Source organism: Triticum urartu, chromosome 3 (assembly GCF_003073215.2).
Source record: "Triticum urartu cultivar G1812 chromosome 3, Tu2.1, whole genome shotgun sequence".
NCBI classification, from domain to species: Eukaryota; Viridiplantae; Streptophyta; class Magnoliopsida; order Poales; family Poaceae; genus Triticum; species Triticum urartu.
This window is the reverse complement of record NC_053024.1, coordinates 483,926,431-483,942,274: the sequence shown is the minus strand read 5'-3', so window position 1 is coordinate 483,942,274 and position 15,844 is coordinate 483,926,431.

Here is a 15,844-nt window from a genome sequence, read left to right as displayed (position 1 = left end):
CCATTAAGGATTGGTAACTATGTGTTTCCCTCAGACCTAATAGTATTGGAATCTCAAGGATTAGATGTGATATTAGGCATGGATTGGTTATCGAAGTATGAAGGGAACATTGAATGTGCTAGTAAGTCAATTTTGCTTACCACACCCGAAGGAAGAAGGATCAAGTATGTATCCCGGCATGTGCCAAATAGGACACAAGTAAACTGCCTAACAGGAGTTGTGCAAGAAGAAGTACCAGTGGTGAAGGATTTTCCTGATGTATTTCCTGAGGAATTGCCAGGAATGCCACCGGATAGGGACATTGAGTTTTTGATTGAGCTTTTGCCAGGTACAGGCCCAATATCGAAGCGACCGTACCGGATGCCAGCAAAGGATTTGGTGGAAATTAAGAATCAGATTAAGGAGTTATTGGATAAAGGTTACATTCGCCCAAGTTCTTCGCCTTGGGGATCACCCGTACTTCTAGTGGAAAAGAAGGATGGATCATTAAGGATGGTTGTAGATTATCGGGGATTGAATGAAGTAACCATCAAGAATAAGTACCCACTGCCAATGATCAATGATCTGTTTGATCGTTTGCAAGGAGCTAAAGTGTTTTCCAAGATCGATTTGCGATCAGGGTACCACCAATTGAAGATTCGAGAGCAGGACATACCTAAGACAGCATTCACCACAAGATATGGACTGTATGAGTATACCGTTATGTCATTTGGATTGACTAACGCACCTGCCTATTTTATGAACCTGATGAACAAAGTGTTTATGGAGTTTTTGGATAAGTTCGTCGTAGTGTTCATAGATGACATCCTAGTTTATTCAAAGAATGAAGAGGAGCATAAGGAACATTTGCGTTTGGTTTTGGAGAAACTAAGGGAACATCAGTTATACGCCAAATTCAGCAAATGTGAGTTTTGGTTGAAGGAAGTTGGAATCCTCGGACACCTTATATCCGGAGAAGGTATAGCAGTTGACCCCACAAAGGTTGAGACCGTAACCGAATGGGAAGCACCAACAACAGTTGGAGAGATCCGGAGTTTTCTTGGACTCGCAGGATACTACCGGAGATTCATTGAGAACTTTTCAAAGATTGCAAAGCCTATGATGGAGTTGTTGAAGAAGGATACTAAGTTCAAATGGACTGAGGAGTGTGAGGCTAGTTTCCAGGAGTTGAAGAAACGTTTGGTTACCTCACCAGTATTGATTTTGCCAGATCAGACCAAGGATTATGAGGTGTATTGCGACGCTTCACGTCGAGGACTTGGAGCAGTGCTTATGCAGGAAGGAAGAGTTGTTTCGTATGCTTCACGGCAACTGAAGCCTCATGAGTTGAATTATGCCACGCATGATTTGGAGTTAGCAGCCGTGGTGCATGCATTGAAAACATGGAGACATTTCCTCATTGGAAATCATTGTGAGGTGTACACGGATCACAAGAGTTTGAAGTACATTTTCACTCAGAAGGAGTTGAACCTCAGACAAAGGAGATGGTTGGAGCTCATCACAAGGATTATGACATGAGATTGCATTACCATCCCGGAAAAGCTAATGTGGTAGCTGACGCATTGAGCCGTAAGAGCCATGTCAATTAATGACGGGAGAAGTACCAAAGGAGTTAGCAGAAAACCTTCGTGAGCTATGTTTGGAAATAGTTCCGAGAGGCTATGTAGCAGCATTGGAGATTCAGTCAACATTGATGGATAAGATCAGAGAAGCTCAGAAATCTGACAAAGAGATTGCTGCTATAAAGGAGAAACTTAGCAAAGGAAAAGCTAAAGGGATTTCGTGAGGATGAGCACGATACCTTATGGTTTGAGGACCGTGTTTATGTGCCCAATGACCCGGAGATCAGGAAGTTGATTTTGCAAGAGGCACATGATTCACCATATTCGATTCACCCAGGGAATACCAAGATGTATTTGGATTTGAAGGAAACATTCTGGTGGACCGGAATGAAGAAGGATATTGCAGCATATGTAGCAGTTTGTGACGTATGTCAGAGAGTAAAGGCAGAGCATCAAAAGCCAGCAGGATTGTTACAACCATTGCCGATACCCGAATGGAAGTGGGATAAGATAGGCATGGATTTTATCACAGGACTACCCAGGACAAAATCAGGCTATGACTCGATATGGGTAGTAGTTGATCGTTTGACAAAGGTAGCACATTTTATTCCAGTTAAGACCACTTACACCAGTGCTAAGTTGGCAAAGATATACATGACTAGGATCATTTGTTTGCATGGAGTTCCGAAGAGTATCGTATCAGATAGAGGAACCCAATTTACCTCAAAGTTTTGGAATCATCAGTTGCATGAAACTTTAGGAACCAGACTAGAGTTCAGCACAGCTTTTCATCCGCAGACAGATGGACAGACCGAGAGAGTCAATCAGATTTTGGAAGATATGCTGAGAGCTTGTGCACTAGATTATGGATCTAGTTGGGATGATAACTTGCCATATGCGGAGTTTTCTTATAACAACAGTTACCAAACCAGTTTAAAGATGGCACCTTTCAAAGCTTTATACGGAAGGAGGTGCAGGACACCGTTGTCATGGGACGAAGTTGGAGACCGTCAATTCTTTGGACCAGATTTGATTAAGGAGTCTGAACGGAAAGTTAAGTTGATTCGCGATAGGCTCAAGGTAGCCCAGTCCAGGCAGAAGAGCTACGCAGATTCTAAATGCAAGGAGACAGTTTACGAAACCGGAGACAGAGTTTATCTCCGAGTATCCCCACTTCGAGGAGTTAAGCGCTTTGGAGTTAAGGGAAAGTTAGCACCGCATTTCGTTGGACCGTACAAGATTTTGCAACGTATGGGAGAAGTCGCTTATAAGTTGGAATTACCAGAGGGACTGTCAGGAGTTCATGATGTATTCCATGTTTCTCAGCTGAAGAAATGTCATGCCGAAATGGCGGAGGTACCGCTAAGAGATATCGTGCCGCTTGAAGCGATTCAGTTGAAGGACGACTTAACATATGAGGAGAAACCAGTCAAGATTCTCGATTATGCTAGTAGAGTTACTCGCAGCAAGGTTATCAAGTTTTGCAAAGTTCAGTGGAACCACCACTCAGAGGATGAAGCCACCTGGGAGAGAGAAGAAGATTTGCTCAAGGACCACCCTCACCTATTTTCTAGCCAACCCAAATCTCGAGGGTGAGATTCATCTTAAGGGGGGTAGGTTTATAACATCCCAAATTTGCAATTTGGAATGTTATACACTAGATCATCATGCATATCATATTTTCTTGCATTTTGGTTGATCCTAGAAATTTCACGCAACTCAAGGACCTTCGGAGAGAGTTGGGGATTTCGTTATTTTCATATTTGAGAGTTTTCTCGAATTTGAAAAGAGGATCATTTGATTTATTTATTTCATCTTCAATTATTTTCCTATATCAAAAATGAGAGAGGGAATAATATGACTTTCCCAAATTTAGGAAAAATGAAGATTTAATAAATAGATCAATTTTGTTTGCCGGAGTTTTGTTTGCTTTTTCTTTGGATAGGGAAAAATGCGTGTTTTCAAAAATTGCATTTCAGGTCCGGAGAAAAGTTCATTTTGTTCGACTCATTTTTAGGAGTCGGGGAAAATTTACTTTAGGTTTTTCGGAGTTCGTTTAGTTTCTTTTTCTTTTGTTTTCTGCGCGCGAAAACCAGTTAAAAAAAGGGAGCCTTCCGCCAGGCCAGCCGGGCCAAAGGCCCAGCCCGCCGGCCACCGCCCCAACCTCCCTGCGCGCGTGCGCCAGGCGCAGGCCGCCGCCTCGCCTCGTCCTAGCCGAGTCCGGTTGGACTCTAGGCTAGCCCCTTTCCTTGTTTCGTTTTCCTTTTTCCTTCTCTTTTTCTTGCCCCCTACCCCAAGTAAATCCCCCCCCCCTCACCTATATAAATACCCCAACACCCCCCCTCCAAATCATCAAACCAAACCCCAAGCCCTCCACCGCACCCCACCCCGCGCCCTACACCGCACCACCCCACACCCGCGTCGCCGCCCTTGTGCCCACGCTGCCGCCACACCTTGCCCACGCCGCCGCCGCCCTACGTCATGCCGCCGGAGCCTCTCGCCGGAGACCTCGCCGGAGGTTGCCGCGTCTCTTTTCCTCGGATCGTTTTCTTCTAATCGTTCCGATTCTTTTCTTCTCCTCTGATTCGTTTTCTAGATCAGTTTTTCGTTTCGGTTTTCTTCTCCGAAACCCTAGATCGGATTCGTTTTCTTTTCTGATTTAGTTGCCTTTGGACCGTTCGCCGGACCGTTCGTCCTAACGAACGTGATCACCGGATTCTTCTAGGTTAACGAACGTCCGTTCATGTAACCGTTCTTCTTTTTCTTCTCGTCGGATTTATTCCGCGATTGCGATCTCAGATCCGATCTTCGTTCTAGTTTATCTTCTCGCTCGTTTATCGGAATCAGGTGATTCAAGCGCCTGGAGTTTCGTTTCGAAACCGCCGTTCCGTCTAATCAACTTAAACAAGTTTTTGCCCCGGTAAAATTTGACCTAGTTTCAACTTGCTAGAACCGAGTTGTTTTCTTCCGCCGTTTGTTTTCCGTTTCTTTGTTCGGTTCGTTCTTTCTTTGCAACCGGAGTTCTTAAGTTGAACTTTCTGGTTCGAACTCTTGTTCGAGTTTTACCTGTGCATTAGATGAGTACTTATTGTGTGCTTGTTGTTTGTCTGTGATAGATTACCCGGATTGCGTCGCTTGTTACTTCGAATCCCTAGGTCTCGCGGATCATCAGCAAGGCAAGTAACACTTTGATCATACCTTTTCTACAACCCATGTTTTATTGCATTAGATCAATTCCTCACACATTGCATGATTAGGATCTAATTAAATTGTGGGATGGGAAGTAGATGAGGTAGTACCTATTACCTGTATTATTATGAAACCTTTGGGAGTTACTTCTACGTTTGCTTATTATGCCATGCTATGCTAGTAGACGTGGATTGGGTGAGTGATATCCATGACAGATGTGAGTTGATAATTTTAATGGTTTATCTAAGGTGGCAACTTAAACACACATCTGGGTGGATTGAGGCACCTGATGTCTATCAGGACTTGCCTGTTTTTTTTGGACCGCCACCCAGGCTCAAAGGGATCATAAGATAATTCATGCTAGAAACTTCCGTGTGCGGCCACATGCTACTATGGGCTCTGGCATAGTTGACTAAGTTGTGCGAACTCTTACCGGGTGGACTAGCAGATGTATGGGGTTGTAGGTGGTACGGTCTACCCCACATGTAAGGTGCTAGTGCTTCTGAAAGACTATGTCTCGGTCATCCGTTTCTCAAACACCATGTAGTGCGAGAAAACAAACGGAGGCGATCGAGTCATGTGGGGAAAAGTGTGCAAACCTCTGCAGAGTATACAAACTAATCATGATTAGCCGTGTCCCCGGTTATGGACAACTTGAGTATCTAGTACTTGAATATCATGTGAATCTCATCATGTTACTTCTAATTAATGTTGTTGGGTTTTAATTGTTCACTTAATTGGGATCGGAATGCTGTCAACCATTCTCGATGTTTAACAACCACCATGATAGTTAAATAAATTTATTCCTTTGCAGTAGGGAAAAATTGGCTTTACGCAAAATTGTAACCATAGAGCTTTCCACCAGCCATATATGCATATAGTATAGCTGTTTCATTCCATTACTCTCTATGTGTTACATTGCCAGCATATTCCATGTGTTGGCCCGTTTTCGGGCTGCAACTTTCATGTTGCAGACTTTTCAGACGACGAGTAAGGTGTTTTAGGTCGTGGTTCTATACTCAGTGATGCCGTTGGAGTTGATGGACCCATTTATCTTCCGAGTCTTCCGCTGTTATCGACACTAGATGGCCTTAAGCCATTTTTATTGTAATAAGTTCTTTTTGGGACAACGATGTAATATGTGTGTGATTGCCACTCTGCTATAAATCCTTCGATGTACTATGTGGTGTCAGCATTACTGATCCAGGGATGACACCTGAGCACAGAGCGCTTGATCCATTCGGGTCGGGTCGCGACAGATATCCATAATAATAGTTGGGGTCGTACTGCGAAGAGGAAGAAGACTCCGATTGCCATTGGTTGGCAATCATCTCCGGATCCCACTGGTAATTAGACTGTCGTGAAGGATCAACTTGTGGTTCCGTCTCTGGCTCCATGGCTAGTGCAGGGTTCTGGTAGGCGTGAATAGCCTCTAACGGAACAAGGTACTGGCCTGCAGATAAATCAAACAAAGAAGGAGCAGGCGGGGTAATAGTCTCAGGAGATGTTTATCAAAGAACAATTTGTATTTAAGCTCTCCTTCCCTATTCTTAACAATGAAATAATGTGCCACCATACTCTTATAATCTAAATAAACACGAGGCAGCACTTTTTCTTCCTTCTCATAGTGCCTAATAGGTATGTTAAAATGTGCAGCTAGGCGTGAAGCATAGATGCCTCCAAAAATGGGGCCCTTTGTATGGTTCAGACTTAACCGTTTAGCAATAATGTCGCCCATACTAACAGAGTTATCACCGAATAAACCATGGAGCAAAATAATAATATCAGGGATACTAAGGTTTCCACAGTTTCCACGACCAATTAAACATCGACTAGCAAATAATGCGAAATAGCGTAAAACAGGAAAATGTATGCTAGTGTTTCGTGCATCGGAAACCTCCCTTGTTTCCCCTATAGTGATAGTATCAATAAACCCATCCACATCCTCATGATGTGGTTCCTCTATCTTTCCCTCGAAAGGGACTAAACAAACCCGACAAAAATCATAAAGTGACATCTCCTTATGCTCATCATATAAATGAAACTCCACCGTGGGTGGTGAGCTCCTAGAATGGAAATGAAAGTTTTGCATAAAGGTATTTGTGAGTAAGAAATACTGATCGTGTTGATCGTGGAGGAAAGCGATGAGGCCGGCATTCTTAGCCAATTCATAAAAATCTTCATAAATCCCGGCTGCTCTCAAGAAATCATCGGAAGGCCATTCACACGGTCGAACCTCCGCGGTGCGAGGCAGATTATATTTAGGCTTCTGTGCCTTTTCCTTCGAGCTTCGGCTCGATGAGCCCCTCAAAAGTCCCTTCATCATTTTCTGAAAAATTCTGAAATTTTTAGTAACTTCAAAATAAAAGTAAACCAAACTCAATAATATTGATAGCAACTACTCCTACAAGTGCCTAGAGCCTATATCATGCATCAAAACTACTTGGAACCATATAAATTTGACATGCAAGCTCAAGAACATGGTCACCTAGGCAGCACAAATTTGCAATGAATAAAGTACTAGAACAAAAACTAATTGGACCAATGGAGGAGTCACATACCAAGGAACAATCTCCCCAAGCAGTTTTGTGAGAGGTGCTTTGAGCAAGGAGATCGAAAATGGCAGCAAAACGAGCTTGGACTCGGGTTTGAGCTGGTTGTTCGTGTTTGTGGGAGGAAGAAGGAGTGTGTGGGTGAAAGGATAAGTGGAGGAGGGCCACCGTGGGCCCACGAGGCAGGGGGCGCGCACTCCACCCTCGTGGGCAGGTGGGTGACCCCCCTGCTGTGTTCTCAGTGCCAAATATTCTCAAATATTCTAGAAAAAATCATATTTAAATTTCAAGGCATTTGGAGAACTTTTATTTTCGGGATATTTTTATATTGCATGGATAATCAGATAACAGACAGAAAAATATTGTTTTTATTTTATTTAATATAAATAACAGAAAGTAAAAGTGGGGTACAGAAGGTTGTGCCTTCTAGTTTCATCCATCTCATGCTCATCAAAAGGAATCCACTAACAAGGTTGATCAAGTCTTGTTAACGAACTCGTTCCGAATAACATGGAACCGGAGAAATTTCGAATAACACTATGTTACCTCAACGGGGATATGCACATCCCCAATAATAAGAATATCATATTTCTTCTTGACAGTAGGAAGAGGAAATTCAAAACCTCCAAATATAATCGATGGAATTTTTCCAATAGAATTGATACTGTGGACTTGGGGTTGTTTCCTCGGAAAGTGTACCGTATGCTCATTACCATTAACATGAAAAGTGACATTGCCTTCGGTGCAATCAATAACAGCCCCTGCAGTGTTCAAAAAAGTTCTTCCAAGAATAATAGACATACTATCATCCTCGGGAATATCAAGAATAACAAAGTCCGTTAAAATAGTAACGTTTGCAACTACAACAGGCACATCCTCACAAATGCCGACATGTATAGCAATTGATTTATCAGCCATTTGCAAAGATATTTCAGTAGGTGTCAACTTATTCAAATCAGGTCTACGATACAAAGAGAGAGGCATAACACTAACACCGGCTCCAAGATTGCATGAAGCAGTTTTAACGTAGTTTCTTTTAATGGAGCATGGTATAGTGGGTACTCCTGGATCTCCTAGTTTCTTAGGTATTCCACCCTCAAAAGTATAATTAGCAAGCATCGTGGAAATTTCAGCTTCCGGTATCTTTCTTTTATTTGTAACAATTTCTTTCATGTACTTAGCATAAGGATTCATTTTAAGCATATCAGTTAATCGCATACGCAAAAAGATAGGTCTAATCATTTCAGCAAAGCGCTCAAAATCCTCATCATCCTTTTTCTTGGATGGTTTGTGAGGAAAAGGCATGGGTTTCTGAACCCAAGGCTCTCTTTATTTACCATGTTTCCTAGCAACAAAGTCTTTCTTATCATAACATTGATTCTTTGATTGTGGGTTATCAAGATCAACAGCAGGTTCAATTTCTATATCATTGTCATTACTAGGTTGAGCATCATCATGTACATTACTATTAACATTATCACTAGTTTCAGGTTCATTACCAGGTTGTGTTTCAGCATCAGAAATAGAAATATCATTTGGATTCTCAGGTGTTTCAGTGATAGGTTTACTAGAAGCATGCAAAGTCCTATCATTTTTGTTTTTCTTCCTATTAGAAGGACTAGGTGCATCTACATTGTTTCTCTGAGAATCTTGCTCAATTCTCTTAGGGTGGCCTTCGGGATACAAAGGTTCCTGAGTCATTTTACCAGTTCTAGTAGCCACTCTAACAACATTATCAATTCATTGAGCAAATCATTTTGAGCTTTAAGTACTTGTTCTACTTGAGTGGTAACCATGGAAGCATGTTTGCTAACAAGTTTAAGTTCACCTTTGACATTAGCCATATAATCACCCAAGTGTTTAAGCATATTTGAACTGTATTTCAATTGTCTACCAAAATAAGCATTAAAATCTTCTTGCTTAGCCATAAATTTATCAAACTCATCTAAGCATGGGCTAGCAAATTTAGTAAATGGGATTTCAGCTTTATCATATCTATAGAGAGAATTTACCTTTACTACCTGTGTCGGGTTATCAAGGCCACGAGTTTCTTCAATAGGTGATGGGTCAAGATCATATGTTTCTTCAACAGGCGGTAAATTAATACCATGTATTTCTTCAATAGGGGGTAAATTCTTAACATCTTCAGCTTTAATACCTTTTTCTTTCATAGATTTCTTTGCCTCTTGCATATCTTCAGGACTGAGAAATAGAATACCCCTCTTCTTCAGAGTTGGTTTAGGAATAGGCTCAGGAATTGGCTCCGGAGGTGTCCAATTATTTTCATTTGTCAACATATTATTCAATAGAATTTCAGCTTCATCTGGTGTTCTTTCCCTGAAAACAGAACCAGCACAACTATCCAGGTAATCTCTGGAAGCATCGGTTAGTCCATTATAAAAGATATCAAGTATTTCATTTTTCTTAAGAGGATGATCAGGCAAATCATTAAGTAATTGGAGAAACCTCCCCCAAGCTTGTGGGAGACTCTCTTCTTCAATTTGCGCAAATTATATATATCCCTTAAAGCAGCTTGTTTCTTATGAGCAGGGAAATATTTAGCAGAGAAGTAATAAATCATATCCTGGGGACTACACACACAACCAGGATCAAGAGAATTAAACCATATCTTAGCATCACCCTTTAATGAGAACAGAAATATTTTAAGGATATAAAAGTAGCGAGTTCTCTCATCATTAGTGAACAGGGTAGCTATATCATTTAATTTAGTAAGATGTGCCACAACAGTTTCAGATTCATAGCCATGAAAAGGATCAAATTCAACCAAAGTAATTATATCAGGATCAACAAAGAATTCATAATCCTTATCGGTAACACAAATAGGTGAAGTAGCAAAAGCGGGGTCAGGTTTCATTCTAGCATTTAGAGATTGCTGATTCCATTTAGCTAATAACCTCTTAAGTTCATATCTATCTTTGCAAGCTAAAATAGCTAAAGAAGCTTCTTTATCAAAAACATAACCGTCGGGAATAACATGCAAGTCTTCATCATCTATTTCATCAGTATTATCAGATTCAATATTTTCATTCTCTCTAGCCCTAGCAAGTTGTTCATCAAGAAATTCACCAAGTGGCACAGTAGTATCAAGCATAGAAGTAGTTTCATCATAAGTATCATGCATAGCAGAAGTGGCATCATCAATAACATGCGACATATCAGAACGAATAATAGAAGCAGGTTTAGGTGTCGCAAACTTACTCATAACAGAAGGTGAATCAAGTGCAGAGCTAGATGGCAGTTCCTTACCTCCCCTCATAGTTGAGGGATAAATCTTGGTTTTTGGATCTCTCAAGTTCTTCATAATGATAAGCAGATATAATTCCCAAGTGACTCAAAGAATAGAGCTATGCTTCCCGGCAACGGTGCTAGAAAATAGTCTTGATAACCCACAAGTATAGGGGATCGCAATAGTTTTTGAGGGTAAAGTATTCAACCCAAATTTATTGATTCGACACAAGGGGAGCCAAAGAATATTCTCAAGTATTAGCAGCTGAGTTGTCAATTCAACCACACCTGGAAACTTAATATCTGCAGCAAAGTGTTTAGTAGCAAAGTAATATGATAGTGGTGGTAACGGTAACAAAAGGTAACGATAGCAAAGTAATGTTTTTGGTATTTTGTAGTGATGATAGCAACAGCAACAGAAAAGTAAATAAGCAAAGAAACAATATATGGAAAGCTCGTAGGCAATGGATCAGTGATGGAGAATTATGGTGGATGCGGTTCATCATGTAACAGTAATAACCTACGGTGACATAGAACTAGCTCCAGTTCATTGATATAATGTAGGCATGTATTCTGAATATAGTCATACGTGCTTATGGAAAAGAACTTGCATGACATCTTTTGTCCTACCCTCCCGTGGCAGCAGGGTCCTTACGGAAACTAAGGGATATTAAGGCCTCCTTTTAGTAGAGTACCGGAACAAAGCATTGACACATAGTGAATACATGAACTCCTCAAACTATGGTCATCACCGGTAAGTATCCTGATTATTGTCACTTTGGGGTTAACAGATCATAACACATAATAGGTGACTATAGACTTGCAAGATAGGATCTAGAACTCTCATATATTGATGAAAACATAATAGGTTCACATCTGAAATCATGGCACTCAGGCCCTAGTGGCAAGCATTAAGCATAGCAAAGTCATAGCAACATCAATCTCAGAACATAGTGGATACTAGGGATCAAACCCTAACAAAACTAACTCAACTACATGATAGATCCCATCCAACCCATCACCGTCCAGCAAGCCTACGATGGAATTACTCACGCACGGCGGTGAGCATCATGAAATTGGTGATGGAGGATGGTTGATGATGACGATGGCGGCGGATTCCCCTCTCTGGAGCCCCGAACGGACTCCAGATCAGCCCTCCCGAGAGGTTTTAGGGCTTAGCGGCGGCTCGGTATCGTAAAACGCGATGAATTCTTTCTAATTTTTTTCTCCCCAAAACGCAATATATAGAGTTGGAGTTGGAGTCGGAGGAGCTCCAGGGGGCCCACGAGGTAGGGGCGCGCCCCCATCCTCGTGGACAGGTGGTGGGCCCCCTGGCCTTCATCTTTTGCAGGTATTTTTTATATTTTCCAAAAAAGTTTCTTCGTGAAGTTTCAGGTCATTCCGAGAACTTTTGTTTCTGCACATAAATAACATCATGGTAATTCTGTTGAAAATAGCGTCAGTCCGGGTTAGTTCCATTCAAATCAAGCAAGTTAGAGTCCAAAACAAGGTCAAAAGTGTTTGGAAAAGTAGATATGACAGAGACATATCAGGTACACATCCGGATGACCCGGTAGTAACAATCGCAGAGGTGCTCCCTTTATGCCCTAGTCGAACTAACGGGAATGTAGGGCATAAGCACAGAAGCCAGGCAACCCAGCTTGGCCAAAACTTAAGTCATATTGATGCATATAATGGCAAAGAAAAGGTACATATGGAAAAATGCATATGTGGTGAGCTTGATGCTCAAAGGATAATAGCAAGCTTTTGTACTAGAAGCCCCCAGGTATAATGAACGTACATATGTAGAGATGTATGCATCAGGTAAGGACGGTCTAGCCGTACCAAAACCATAGGGCTAAAGAGCAAAACAAAAAAAGAGAAAAAAATAACATTAATAACGGGAGTGAGGGGACGAACACAGAGTTCGATGCTAGGCATAAAATTGTCTTAGTCTGGCCGCATTCCAGGGGTTTGGCTCCAGGTGATTGTCTGACGCATCACGCAGGCGGTACGCGCCTCCAGTGAGAACTTCGTCAATGATGAAGGGACCCTCGCACTTGGTCTTGAGTGTGTCCTTTCTCTTCTCTGGTAGGCGTAGAACGAGTTCACCAATGTTATAAGTCTTGGCCCGCACTTCTCTGCTTTGATACCTGCGAGCCTGCTGCTGATAAAATGCGGCTTTTCCTATGTCGCGCTCCTCCTCCAGGGCATCTAGGTTGTCCTGCCGATCAATCTTGGCTTCTCTCTCTTCGTACATGCGCACTCGAGGTGAGTCATGGATAATATCGCAGGGCAACACTGCTTCTGCACCGTACACCATGAAGAAAGGTGTATATCCAGTAGTGCAGTTGGGCATGGTCCGCAGCCCCCAGAGTACGGAGTCAAGTTCTTCCACCCAGTGCTTGTCTGATTCTTTCAAAGACCGCACTAGTCTAGGTTTGATGCCGCTCATAATAAGACCATTAGCCCATTCGACTTGACCATTTGTCTACGGGTGATAGACCGAGGCATAATCGACCTTAATGCCTAGATTGGCACACCAGGTTTTCACTTCATCGGCTATGAAATTAGAGCCATTATCGGTTATTATGTTGTGTGGGACACCATAAGGTGTACCACGCCGGATATGAAATCTATTACTAGCCCCGCTTCGACCGTTTTGAATGGTTTGGCCTCTATCCATTTAGTGAATTTATCCACCATGACCAGCAGATACTTTCTCTTATGACTTCCTCCTTTAAGGGGTCCGACCATATCGAGTCCCCAGACCGCAAAAGGCCAAGTAATGGGGATTGTTTGTAAGGCAGTGGGGGGCATATGGCTTTGGTTGGAAAAGAGTTGGCATTCGATGCAACGTTGGACGAGGTCATGTGCATCTACTTGGGCCGTCGGCCAATAAAACCATGTACAGAAGGCCTAGCTAACAAGGGCCCGAGCTGCGGCATGGTGACCGCCGAGTCCGGCATGAATTTCGGCCAAGAGTTCCCGCCCCTCTTCCTCGGAGATACATCGTTGAAGAACTCCGGTAGCGCTTTTCTTATAGAGCTCTCCCTCATGAACCTTGTAGGCCTTCGAACGCTAGACAATGCAGCGGGCCTTATTCTGGTCATCAGGAAGCTCCTTCCTGCTAAGGTAGGTGATGTCTACTACACAACCTTCTTCTTGTAGACTTTGTTGAGCCTCCAAGTGCAGAGGTTTGTAGGACAGTAGCAGATTTCCCTCAAGTGGATCACCTAAGGTTTATCAATCCGTAGGAGGCGTAGGATGAAGATGGTCTCTCTCAAGCAACCCTGCAACCAAATAACAAAGAGTCTCTTGTGTCCCCAACACACCCACTACAATGGTAAATTGTATAGGTGCACTAGTTCGGCGAAGAGATGGTGATACAAGTGGTATATGGATAGTAGATAATAGTTTCTGTAATCTGGAAATATAAAAACAGCAAGGTAACTAATGGTAAAAGTGAGCATAAACGGTATTGCAATGATAGGAAACAAGGCCTAGGGTTCATACTTTCACTAGTGCAAGTCCTCTCAACAATAATAACATAATTGGATCACATAACTATCCCTCAACATGCAACAAAGAGTCACTCCAAAGTCACTAATAGCGGAGAACAAACGAAGAGATTATGGTAGGGTACGAAACCACCTCAAAGTTATTCTTTCCTATCAATCCGTTGGGCTATTCCTATAAGTCTCACAAACAACCCTAGATTTCGTACTAGAATAACACCTTAAGACACAAATCAACCAAAACCCTAATGTCACCTAGATACTCCAATGTCACCTCAAGTATCCGTGGGTATGATTATACGATATGCATCACACAATCTCAGATTCATCTATTCAACCAATACATAGAACCTCAAAGAGTGCCCCAAAGTTTCTACCGGAGAATCACGACGAAAACGTGTGCCAACCCCTATGCATAGGTTCATGGGCGCCCGCAAGTTGATCACCAAAACATACATCAAGTGCATCACGTGGTATCCATTGTCATCACAGATACGCACGGCAAGGCATACATCAAGTGTTCTCAAATCTTTAAAGACTCAATCCGATAAGATAACTTCAAAGGGGAAACTCAATCCATTACAAGAGAGTAGAGGGGGGAGAAAACATCATAAGATCCAACTATAATAGCAAAGCTCGCGATACATCAAGATCGTATCACCTCAAGAACACGAGAGAGAGAGAGAGAGAGATCAAACACATAGCTACACGTACATACCCTCAGCCCCGGGGGAGAACTACTCCCTCCTCATCATGGAGAGAACCGGGATGATGAAGATGGCCACCGGAGAGGGATTCCCCCCTCCGGCAGGGTGCCGAAACGGGTCTAGATTGGCTTTCGGTGGCTACGGAGGCTTCTGGCGGCGGAACTCCCGATCTATTGTGCTCCCCGATCATTTTAGGGTATATGGAGATATATAGGAGGAAGAAGTATGTCAGGGGAGCCACGAGGGGCCCACGACGGTGGAGGGCGCGCCCAGGGGGGTGGGCGCGCCCCCCTACCTCATGGCTTCCTCGAAGCTTCCTTGATGTGGACTCCAAGTCTCCCGGGTTGCTTTCCTTCCAAAAATAAGTTCCGTGAAGTTTCAGGTCAATTGGACTCCATTTGATTTTCCTTTTCTGCGATACTCTAAAATAGGCAAAAAAACAGAAACTTGCACTGGGCTCTGGGTTAATAGGTTAGTCCCAAAAATGATATAAAAGTGTATAATAAAGCCCATAAACATCCAAAACAGTAGATAATATAGCATGGAGCAATCAAAAATTATAGATACGTTGGAGACGTATCAGTAGGCCAGGAAGGGTTCAGTCCATGGGGCAATGACTGCCATGATGAGATGCGCTGACGGTGTTATTTCGGTGGCTGAGCCTCCAATGACGTCGGTGTTTCCGGGGTCTGGGGTTATGTTTGGATTCGGACTGGTGTCTCCGTTCTCCCCCTGCCACACCACAGATGGCTTATAAAGCCTTTCCAGAAAGATATTAGGTGGGACGGGGTCGCGCTTAGCGCCGATACGAGCAAGAACGTCTGCCGCTTGATTACTTTCTCAAGCCACATGATGGAACTCGAGCCCCTCAAACCGGGCCGACATTTTTATGACTGTGTTACAATAAGCTGCCATCTTCGGATCTTTGGCGTCGAAGTCTCCATTTATTTGAGATATTGCGAGGTTTGAGTCCCCACGCACTTCTAGGCGTTGTATGCCCATTGAGACAGCCATCCGAAGACCATGTAATAAGGCCTTGTATTCGGCTGCGTTATTGGAGTCTGTGTATA